Source organism: Armigeres subalbatus, chromosome 2, assembly GCF_024139115.2.
Source record: "Armigeres subalbatus isolate Guangzhou_Male chromosome 2, GZ_Asu_2, whole genome shotgun sequence".
Lineage (NCBI taxonomy): Eukaryota > Metazoa > Arthropoda > Insecta > Diptera > Culicidae > Armigeres > Armigeres subalbatus.
In genome coordinates this window covers 155,907,368-155,919,621 of record NC_085140.1, presented here as the reverse complement: position 1 = coordinate 155,919,621, position 12,254 = coordinate 155,907,368, and the positions used below count along the sequence as shown (strand labels likewise).

Sequence of the window (12,254 nt, the reverse complement as noted above, 5' to 3'; positions counted from 1 at the left end):
CGGAAGTTACGTATTGCTAGCTAGCAGATAATTAATTCGTCTTCCCCTATTCTCGACATAATATGTGCAGAACTCAAAAGCTGCTCACTCCATGTTTGAGAAGTTCAGCTGATCGTCCTTCCCCGCTGCCTTATTGTTTGTCAGCTCTTAAGAGTTTTTCAACCATCCAGATGACTCCACAGCTTGTCCATCGTTACTAATATTTATTCTGTTCACCGATGCACCGTCACTTCCACTATTCAACAAATCTCGCAGTGTTGCTTCCACCTGGCAGCCACTTCGGTTTTATCTGTGGCAAATTCCTTCCTGGTCAGCTGAATGACGGAGATGGCGCTGTCTTTCTCCGGACGCCATTGATAGTCTCATAAAATAAACCTCGCATTATCTCTGCTTCATTTTTCTGCGCCTCCAATTACTTCGCGTGATTTTTGAAAACGTCGTAAGTCCAAAAGAGAGGCTCTTCTTTACTTTTCTTCGATTATTACAAAGCTAATTGGATTTTCCAGCACCGATCTGAAGAAAGTTTTGTCTAGGTGTGCTGAGGTGAAAATATTGCAAACAAATTTTAAACTAGCCTAGATATTAGCAAAAGAGAGCGTAAGAAAGAGAGTCCTCATTTGACTTACGACGTTTCAAACATCACGCGAGACTTGTTCTTAATATTATTTTCTTCCTGCGGTGGTTCGTTTTCGCTGCTCTTGCTTCCTTGTACCGATCTCATTCGATCGCGTATCCGACACCAACATCTGGCTTCGCAACGTTCTTCCTGTCTGTCACTCTCTGACTCTCCACATCGAACCAACTCGAACCTGGCCTCGTGCAGTGCCTATATACCACTTCCTGTGCTGTGTGCCTCACTTCGCTCCATGGATCGACTCCACAGATCGCTGATGTTGTCGCTAGCGTTGATTGCACTTATCCGTTCGTCGATACTTCCGCCGACAATCGCTGGATATTGTAACGCATCGTTCACTGTGATCTTTCGTTCGATACCAGAGGAGCGACATCCATTTTGACGTAGAATTGGGTCCTAAAGCCTCACCTCGTTTATGGTTGAAACGATAGTGCATCGGTCAAAATACTTGTACCGTTGTATAAAATTTGGTAAAATTCTAAATCAGTAAAAATAATATTTTGTGTTTAAGACATTTTAAGGCAAATTTTGGGCTTCAACATTTCAGAACGAATGAACCATTAGCGCAGCCCAAAACGTCAGTCCCATATATCAACTCACAAGGTTGAGTCAAGTGCCCTTGTTTGCTTAGTGCGTTTGAATCCGTACGTCAAACAAGACCGAAATGTCGAGGAAGCATTTTTCATCTATTTTTCAATTTCAAATTAAACAATGTTCTTTCGATTTTTGAGTCAAAGAAAAACTGACGTTTGAATGACCTTCTGCAGTTCTGCGAGCCAGAAGGCCCACCTGTCCAGGTTCATTTAGGGTCCTAACATTCCAGGTACCGAGTTTCCAATCATAGTCCTATTTCGTTGCCGGGTCGGCTGCCAAAAATAACGTTCTCTTTTTCTTCTATCTTCATTTTCGTGGTATTTGGAGTGCTTGTAGTTACCTTACCGTGGTCGTGCCCTACATCGCGCGGGCTGCCAGTGGAGCTGACGCGATACAGCATATTTCGTTAATCGGGCGCTGGGTACAGACAGACGCTGTTTGACGCACCTCCTGGTGAACAGATCGACGTACCTTCTCACTCTAGCTGATGTCAGAAGGACAGGCTGCACTACCAGCTAAGTACACAACCCTTAGTTGGCGGTCTTTTGTCATCGACGACCCGTAGCGTGAGATAGACCAAAGCTATGTTGCTGCTCTTCCTTTGATGTCAACCCATTATTTTGTTGATGATGCTACAGTTGAAGAAATGGTCTTTTATCCTCAGCTTGCACATCCTTGGGTTGATTTCTGGCTACAATCACGCGTTGGCGCATCTGTCAACACTATGAAGCCGGTTCCCAGCTCGTTGGTGGTGTCACACTTTCTGCACGACGCCCGCTTTCCAACACTTTCTATCCTGTCCAGCAGATTCTGCAGCGCTATAACGTCGAAGTCGAGGCAAGTTGTGGGGATATAAATCGTAGATATTCTATCGCAACCTGCGGAACTCTGACTTGCTGTTCCATTTTCCAGACTTCCAATCGTAATCCTTATTCGTCGCCCAGGTCGTTGCTGATTGTATCGGTCAGTTGTCTTCTATGTCGTTCGTACGTTTGCTTTTAAGGCGGCTTATTGCCTGCGTAAACCTCTCGTCTCGTCGGAGGGCCTTCTTCTTCTTCTTTTAGTTTAAGAGGCTTAGCCACCTCTGGCAGCCATTCGCCCTGAAGGTCGGAGGGCGTCATGTCAGGTGTTTAGCGTCCCACTTAACACCAGGACTTGGGCTTGTGCGCTTGATTTGACGGAGTTGCTTGCAGCTTTTATAGAAGAACAAAAGAGCCCACTGTCGAGCCCCACATCCTAGACAGGCACAGTTGGCCTGGGAGGATCGTCAACCTCTTGAATATACTGCTGTGAATCGCCTATCTGTCCTACCTTTGCTGGGTTTCCTATTCATATGGGGCAAATATGCGATTCACGCAGAATAGTCCATATTGCCCCTGAAAGCGTGAAATATCGGCAAAAAATTAACATGGAATGTTTTAATACGGTTAAACATGGCCTCAACTATTATTTCCGGCTGATGATTTATAACTGATTATGATGCACTTTGCCAAATTGAGCTGTTTATTTATCTAATGATTTCTATTACACACAATATACCTGTGAAACGTGTGCAGGGCAAGCAATGACGCTGATTTTGAACATAACGTGTATGAACATGAAGTTTCAAGATATATCACCGGTGCACGCCAAAACGATTCGAATAGTGCCTGACCACGGTAGGGCAGGTCTTTTCGAATCCCTGGCTTTGCTTATGGAAGAACCATTTTATCACAAGGCGGGCACGTGCTTTCAACTCTTTCCCCAATTTCATTCTAAGAATTCATGATTGAAGTGAATAGAGGCTGGATTTAGGGTGGGAATGGGGCCCTCCCTGCGTGTGGTAAGACGCGCGGCTACAAGCAAGACCATGCTGAGGGTGGCTGAGTTCGATTCCCGGTGCCGGTCTAGGCATTCGTTGAAATTTTCGATTCGGGCATAAAAGATCATCGTGCCACTCATGATATACGAATGCAAAAATGGTAACCTGGAAACCCCGCAGTTAATAACGGAAGTGCTTAATGAACACTAAGCTGTGAGGCGGCTCTGTCCCAGTGTGGGATGTAATGCCAATAAGAAGAAGAAGAAGGAATGTTTTAATAAGATGGCCACCAGAGTGATTCAAATTTGACTTTTTTCGCTCTCCATGCTTAAACGAAGAATTTGATGTTTTATTAATCCTCCCAAATTTTAGCTAATTTGATGTAATCTAGACTGAGCACGCAGTTTGAAGTTTGAATGAAAAATTGAAAAACAATCACTTTTGTGGAAAACCGTTCCGCAACGTTGCTCATTAGGCTCTAAAACATATAAATATGTTGCAATATAGAACATTTTGCAACTAAACTGATCGTCTTTGTTGCGAAACGATTATATGCTTACAAGATAAGATTAGAGAAATACTGAATCGTGGTAAATCTAAACACGTAAAAAGAAAACATCATATCAATAATGAGCATTTTTGTTTCATTAATAACTTTGCTTACAAAGTCAAATCGCTTCGCAACAACAACTGGCCTCGCTTAGGAAGTATTCTATGAAAGCATCGTGTCGATTACACTTGAATAGTCAATGGGTCGCAACACGGAACAGTTTTCACTTATGGCAATTCCTATATTATGCATCTCGAGATAAATTAGAATACTGCGGTTTCCTGCTGGTTGCTTCTCGTAATCGCAACGGTCACTAAACACAACAGAGTCAATAAAATCTCACCCAACGTATGCACTTGCCGCGATATTCCATGTACTCAGTGACCCGGTTGCTCTCACTAATACAATCGAACACTGTTGTCGCGAAAAGCACGTGGTTTTGTTTTGAGCGGAAAATTCTCGCCTATCTTTTACACGGCGGCTATCTTGACGTTTACCTTCGCAGTCGAGCCTGGTGAGAAGACCGCCGCAGCATTCTAGAAAAGATATGACAATAGTAATTTCCATACAAACTTCAAACTGCGCGTGCTCAGTCTAGTTACATCCAAATTAGCTAAAATTTAGGAGGTTAATAAACATCAAATGTCATCGTTTAAGCATAGGGGAGCGAAAAGTCAAAATTTGAACTGCCATCGGCCACCAGAGCGATAACCTTTAGAGCGTCCACAAATTACGTAACGCTTAGGAGAGGAGGGGTTTTAGCGAAGGTGACGGTCCATACAAAATTTTCGATGTTTCATACAAAAGCGACATAGGAGGAGGGGGGTTGAATGCTCAATTTTGCGTTACGTAATTAATGGATCTTCCTTTGTATAATAGTGAAACTCCTTTCCATGAAACACCTGCCTTATCTTTGGCGGTTGTAGGTCATTTGGTCAAGTCGTTTGGCCTAATGACGTTTGGATAAGGCCGTTTGGCCCAATGGTCATTTGGCTAAAGTCGTTTGGCTAACGGTTGTTTGGCCTAATGGTCGTTTGGCATATATTTTGAAAAACGTAAATTATTCTTTCTAGTAAAATATGTGAAAATGTTAATATTTTATTTAATGCTACATTAGGAAACCCACATTATTATTATTGGTGTAACAACATTATCCGATAGTCATCGTCAGTCACATACGATATGTAATTTCGGCCAAAAGTTTGGGTTCACCTCCAAAAATATAGGCAAAGTTTTGGTCATTTCGCTGTCTTATCCGATTTCGCATGTTGGTAGTCGATACAAAGAATTTGAGTAGATCTTATGCAACGGCTACACCAGTCAAGCAGTTGGACGAACATTGACTCCGCCCCAAGAAAACGCGTTCTGCTTTGTTTGAACGTGTGTAGTTGTTCGAACAACCATTTGACAGGCCAGGCTCGTTTGGAAAAATTAAAACGGTTTGATTTTGGTTTGAGTTGTCGGGGGTGGAGTCAGGTTATGGAACGTACACGGTCAAGCAGTTTGACCATACTTGACTCCACCTCTCGTTTATTCAACATCCATCAAGTTTTACCAACAGCGGCACGAAAATCAATTATTCGACAAACAATATCACACACGAACGACGAAGCGCCAACTGAGCAAAACCATCAACAAATATGAGGGTTTGTGTAACTTACTACAAATGCTCAAACATGTTCGAGACCTTGACTCCACCCTCGACAACTCAAACCAAAATCAAATCGTTTTAATTTTTTCCAACGAGCCACCAACTGTAAATGGTTGTTCGAAAACTTCACACACGTTCAAAAAAGCAGCAAACAGCGTTTTCTTGGGGCGAGCAATGTTCGTCAAACTGCTTTACGGTGTGTACGTTGCATTAGCGAACATGTTTGAGCATTTGTAGTGAAGTTGAACAAACCCCATATATTTTTTTGACGATTGGTGCTCGTTGGCGCTTCGGTCGTTCGTGTGTGATACTGTTGATCGAATAAATTGATTGTTCGTGCGCTTGGTAAACTTGATGGATGTTTGAATAAACGAGAGGTGGAGTCACGTTGGTCAAACTCGTTGACCGTGTGTACGTTCCATTACACCGTAAGTATTTTAAACTAACAATTTCCATTTTTATGTACTAAAATATTACATATAAGATACTATTTGTCTTATTATTATGTTGTAAAAAATATGTTGATTTTCTAAATTGAAATGAAAAGTGAATTGAATCCAATTTTAATCATCTTTGAGGGCATTGATGATTTTTGAAAATTTTTGTTTTATTTTTAAAATCAAAATGTTTACTTAAGTGCACAGTCTGCATCGGCTAAAAGTTTTTTTTATTATTATTATTTTCTTTATTAGGAGACGGCTGTCGGCCATAAGTTTGGGTTCACTCTGCTGATGAAGCGATTTAATCTAATTTTAGCCGAATATTGTCTGAAGTACAGTTTCTGATGCTTTTTTGAAAACTCACTTTCTTCAATGTATATTTTGCCTGAAAAAAATATTGTGGATAAATACTTTGATTTTAAAATAAAAAAAAATGTTTCCTGAAAATCATCAATGAATCGCCCACTTTGAGCCTGTTGCTAAGGCGACACATAGAGTTAACTTTTGAATCATGGCGAAAGGCATCTACGAGTTTGATTCTCAAAATTAAGACCTTAATCGAAAAATTATTTGAGGCGTAGAAGCGGAGACATCCTTCATAACGGTACCAAAAGTTTTCAAGAAAAGTTCCTAATTTTGAGAAAACCCTGCTAGATATCTTTCGCCATACAAATTTCTGGCGGTTAAATCTTGCTGGCTATTTGCGCATATACGATAGCGCCTGGATGAGAAGCGGGGATAGAAAATCAGCCATTGCCAATAATTCATTCCCTCAAAATGATTAAAATTGTTTATTACTTTTCATTTTGAAATAAAATTTGTGTTTTACAACATAAGATAAAAGCATCTCTTAATGTAAAAAGGGTCACAGTGGCTAGCGTCAAAAAGTGAAGAAATGTTAAAGTATCATAAGAAAATAAACCATCCGATTTTTGGCAACATAAATTTTCTAAACGTGATGCCAAAATCGATTGGGGTTTATTTGAGTTTTACAGTTTTTAAATTGTATAGGAAACATACAATCTTATTTAAATGGTTGACACCTTCTTTAAAGCATGTGCTGTTCTTTCGAGTTTTACTGCATGTTGCTTGGTATTGTATGACAGCATTTTCCAAAATGTTGATGCCTCTTTAAAGCATGATCAGTTCCTTCCAAGTTATACTGTTTTCATATGTCGACATTGCCAAAACATATCTGGTCTATTGTTTTTTTACCTTCCTTTTATAAATTCTGGTTTTATTGTATTGTAAAAGTGATTTGCAATATTTTAACGTTAGTTTGTATTTCGCTTTTTGATCACTGCACATGGCTTTATTTTGCACCTACAAAAAGAATTTTATATAACAATATATTTCAATCGTTTAGCTATTATGCTAACGACCATTAGGCCAATCGTCCATTAGGCCAAACGACCATTAGGCCAAATGACTTTAGGCCAAACGACCATATGCCAACGGCAATAGGCCAAACGACTTTAGGCCAAACGGCACAATCATTTTAGAAGTATCAATAAACACTGATTAATAAAGTTTTAGTATCTTATAAACTCAATTAAAATTTTCGAATCAATCAAATACATTGAAAATGATACATTTCATTTAACAAGTGATTTTCTGCCGCCCGTCTGACCTGATACACTTTTCTTGTTTGTTACATATACTGCTATAACAATCATATTTCTACTATGCTTTCGTCGTTTCAGTTGGCTTTTACTGCTCGAATCGTGCTCCTCTACGGGCGCTCTTTCTTGTTCCAGCTCGACAAGCCTTCCGGAAGTGTTGTATCTTCCTCAAAAGAGCCAGTGCCTTCGACAAACTCTATAGGTAGATTTTTCTGGGAACGGCGCTTTCAAGCAATTCAATCATGTCATCCGACTGAGGATTTCATTTTGAGCAATCGCTCAGCAACCTCTCCACGTCGATTTATGCGACCAGTAGATCAACTGTCCGTCTTGTACGCACTGTCGATTAGCTTCGAACTTCTTTCCAATCAGCTGCGCTGTTGCTCGAGTAGGGCTTGGAACATCGGATCACCGACTGTGAATCGAACCGACCTGGCGACTTTTTGTTCATTCCGGAAGGGTCTGAAAATTCAAAATTGGTTTTATATACACCAAGTACTTTTCAGATGTACTAATCGCGACCATTTCCCATCCTTGGTCAAACTGAACCAGATGAGTTTGAACGAGCATGGGAAATAGTCGCATTAGAATCACGTCCGACGGCTGAAAAAAACTGAAAGCGTACCGCGCAGAAAAAGGTTTTTTATTAAAAGTAACCGAGCAAAGCCAATTGAATTCAATTAATGTCTGCGGGATTAGCCAAACTTGAGTTCAATAAATTGTTGAACAACCCCGAACAGCAAAAACAACAATATTTTATAATCCGAGAAATGAGGCAAAACATTATAGCCTATTAAGGCTACGAACTATATCGTATGATATGAAAAATACCTGGCATAAGCACTATCGGTGATCTTCATAGGTCATCCTGAGCACCAGTGGTAATCCTGTTGAAGAAAATTCCTCGAAACTCGGCCACCAAGGGTCATGCACATGCGATCAAATAGTTGTTCGGTGGTCAGCAGATATTGGTCCTTCGGCATAGGCAACTCAGCTCAAGAGGAATAATCGAAACTTTAAGCAGAGGATCGGAATGCTCTAGGAACCAACCGGACGGCGTGGCCAGCTTCATGGTGCTAAACGTGCGTTTCTCATCCGGTGACAGGACGTTTGTCTTTCCATTCCTGCAATAACACGCTCTATTGCTTTTCAAAGGTTTCAAATTTAGACCTGTTCAAGTCACGAGCGCACAGCTTCATTGCAAACGTTGGTCGTCAGCTCCAGTAAAACCAGGTGTGAGTGCAGCATTTTCTCGCCAAATCCATTTTGTTCAAGCCAGTCTTCAGTGGACCCAAATGCACTTTGAAAATACTGGCACGACCTTTGATGTCCGGTGCTGGTACGAAAATTTGTCTATCGAAGCGTCCGGGACGTAACAGTGCTATCCAGGATGCAACTCGATTGGTAAGCAAACAACGACATTAGTAGTGGTATTGAACCCGTCCATCTCGACGAGCAATTGGTCTAAGTGTTTCCTGCTCCGAGTGACCGCCGAAGCTTTTCCCGCCACGTTTTCTCCAACAGCATCGATTTCGTCGATGAACAATATACAGGGCGCGTGCTTCCGGCCATAGCAAACATGTTACGCACACGAGAAGGACCAACACCGACGAACATTTCTAAGAACCTGACCCGGACACGGTAATGAAAGGAATAGCTTCCGCGTCGCCTTAAAGAAGAGTTTTACTGGTTCCGGTGGTCCGTCAGCATGGCGCCTTTCGGGATTCCCCAAATCAATATACTGTTGGGGTTCTTTAAGAAATTGACAAACTCCATAATTTCTATTTTAGCCTCCTCGCAACCGAGCTACGTCTCTGGAATCAGAACAAAAGTTGAAGTAAATATTGATGTAGGTTCAAAACATATGTACATGTTAAATTTGAGATTTCTTAAAACTATGTCTAATAGCAATTTTTGTTGACAACGAATGGTACTATTGTCACATCTAAGTTACTATTCAAATGTTGATATTCCAGCTAGTATTCATATTTCTTAACAAAAATAAAACATTTTAATTACTTTAAAAGGATTCAGTGAATTGAGGGTCCCAGCAAAATTTTCAATGACCTCGCCAAGGTTCACCACACTGACCAAAGCTAATTGGACACTCAGCTGAATAGCATCATAAACTAACATCCCTGTTTTAGGAAAATAAAACGTGCACTCACTTAAAAACCAACAGTGATTTCGTTTATGACATTCTTTGCCGTAGACTGCATGACTCACCGAAAAGGCCACCTTTACGTCCACCACGGCCGCCCATCATTTCACGATCTTCACATCATAGATCAGGAAACCAATGATTAACAGCGTTGGTAAGAGGCGGTAAGACTAGGGCTTGATTTCACTACGATAGATTACGGACAAAATTAACTGTCAATGTTCATGTCCGTTTGTGCATTCTCTAGGTTGCGTTCGAAGGAATCCACGCTGCCGATGTTGAACCAGAGTGTGTCTGAAATAAACGAAACATATATAAAATGCAATCTAAAAATGAATGAGAATACTGGTGACCCACCGAGTCCGAGGTGTTTCTGCTGTTAATCGAACACGAACCCATTTTTATTGACGACCTCCAATTTATCAACGATTCCTCGAGCAAGGTAGCTAAAAATTATTTGAAATATATAAAATCTACAGATTAATGGTAATTACATTTATTTACTTATTGACAACTCCTTCCAAGCAATTCTTTCATATCCCATCTCAAAATACGCAATGGCAGATATTGGCCACTCAGCGTAGCGCTCCAAAGACCATCATTTTCTCCTTGTCGCCACCCTCACCGCCAATAGGACGTCCGCTGCCCTCTTCCACCACTTTGCCTCTAGCTGGTTGAGGTCCAAACACACCAAATTCCAGTCATTTTCGGAGGTTGCTGCTGCTGTGACCCTGCTGCACTTTTCGAGGGATTCGAAAGTTCTTGTCGCACCCTTGACGTTTCTTCGGCAGCGCTTTCCTGGCACCTCCTGGTTTGTAATATTTTTCGAAACCTTTCGGGGTTTCTCACAGAACAGTTGAATCCTGTAGGAATTCGTTCCAAACTTTGTTTTACTGATTGAAGATAACTCAGACTACGGATAATCTGCAACAGAGAATGAGTCGCACATTCATTTGTTGATCTGATGAAAATTGAATACCAGCAGACTATTGTTCAATAATCAATAACAAATTATTTATAAGAATTAAATTTTCTAACCTGGTCGCAATCGGTCGTTGACGGTACGATGATGTCGACCGAGCCCTGCTAATGTCGATTCTAGCTTTGAGCCGAGGTTAGTAAGCGGTAGGCCATTATTTCAATTTTGGATCCCGTTCACTAGCTACTGGACAACGCGGTTCATTCGTCTTATCTTTATCCCGAAGCGGAAGAGCATATTCTACCGGATTTATTACACAACAATCGTTTCGTGCTGATTTCAAAAACTCACATTGCCGTGCGGATGATGAAAATTTTTCCGATGTGAAATGTCAAACAGCTGTCAAAACATGGAGTGTTGCCAAACAGGCGAAAACAGACATCACGATAAATAATAAAACTATAGATAGTGGAAAGATGAGCGAAAGTGGCTGAGTCGATTTTTTGCCCGTGCACACGCCGCGACGTCACAGCCCTTAACGTTTTCATTGAAATCGTGACGTCATGCTCGTTTGAGACACGTTTGACAGTTCGTTTGGAGACAGAGGATGATTCGCTCATCTATATATTCCACTATCTATAATAAAACTATAGATAGTGGAATCTATAGATGAGCGGCAGCATCTGAGTCGATTTTTTGCCCGCACACGCGCATATGACGTCACAGCCCTTAACGTTTCATTGAAATCGTGACGTCATGCCTTTGGAGACACGTTTGACAGTTCGTTTGGAGACAGAGGATTTATCTTCGCTCATCTATATATTCCACTATCTATAATAAAAACGTGAAACATATAGATAGTACACGGAAGAAAAAAAGTACCCAAAATTGAGTATTTTTAAACTTACTTTTGAGTTATTTTTCTTCTCTTCATCCACTTTTTCTTTTGTTGTCAAAAACAAAAGAGCCAAACAACCAACGACGCCAGTTCAATACGGAAGCCAATTTGAGTTTTATTACCTGAGGTCGAAATTGAGTGAATTAAACTTACATTTGGGTAAATAAATTTTCCGTTGGGTACTTTTTTAACATGGAGTAAGGCAAACTACTGACCCCACTTACCAATTTTGGCTTTCCGTACGGATGTTCGAGGTTGGTGAATTAAACTCACTATTGGGTAGTTTATTTCGTCCGTAGAATCTATAGATGAGCAAGCATGGCTGAGTCGATTTTTTGCCTGCAACAGCGCATATGACGTCACAGCCCTTAACATTTCAATTGAAATCGTGACGTCATGCTCGTTTGGAGACACGTTTGACAGTTCGTTTGGAGACACTGGATTTATCTTCGCTCATCTATATATTCCACTATCTATAGTGAAACATATTTTGGTTTACACACCATGATATATTGATAAAAGTTTATCTGAACTTTATTTAATAGTTCATATTTCAAAAAGTAACTATATCAAAACTCTGCAATGTATGATCCGTTATATTAATATATATATATATAGGTTAAGAAAAACTAAAAATGTTTTTGTCAACCCAAGAAGAATGAGAAATCTCCGTGTCGGTGTTTCTGGTTATGCGTATGCTACCAATGATTTGGTAACGACGTAAACAGTAGAACCTTCCATTTTTATCTTGGCCTTTCAAAACACGTAGAAAGAAGAAGAAGAACTCAAATTTTCGTGAAATGACGATGAAGCAGTTGTTGCTGTAACTGAGTTATCGTTAAAAAAATATCAATTTTCAATACAAAATTTCCTTTAATTTCGCGCAGATTTGCTGCAGTTTGTTCCTTTGAATCAGTGCAGTGAAACAATCAGACCGATGGCTACAAAAGAGATTGTAAGAAGAACATGAATTTTCTTCTGACG

At 40.5% G+C, this 12,254-nt stretch overlaps 1 pseudogene; it reads right to left on the bottom strand.

The window, feature by feature from the left end:
- The window catches only part of LOC134211054 (AFG3-like protein 2), a 102,822-nt pseudogene extending 92,235 nt beyond the window's left edge, over nucleotides 1–10,587 (bottom strand).
- Nucleotides 10,588–12,254: the final 1,667 nt, after the last annotated feature.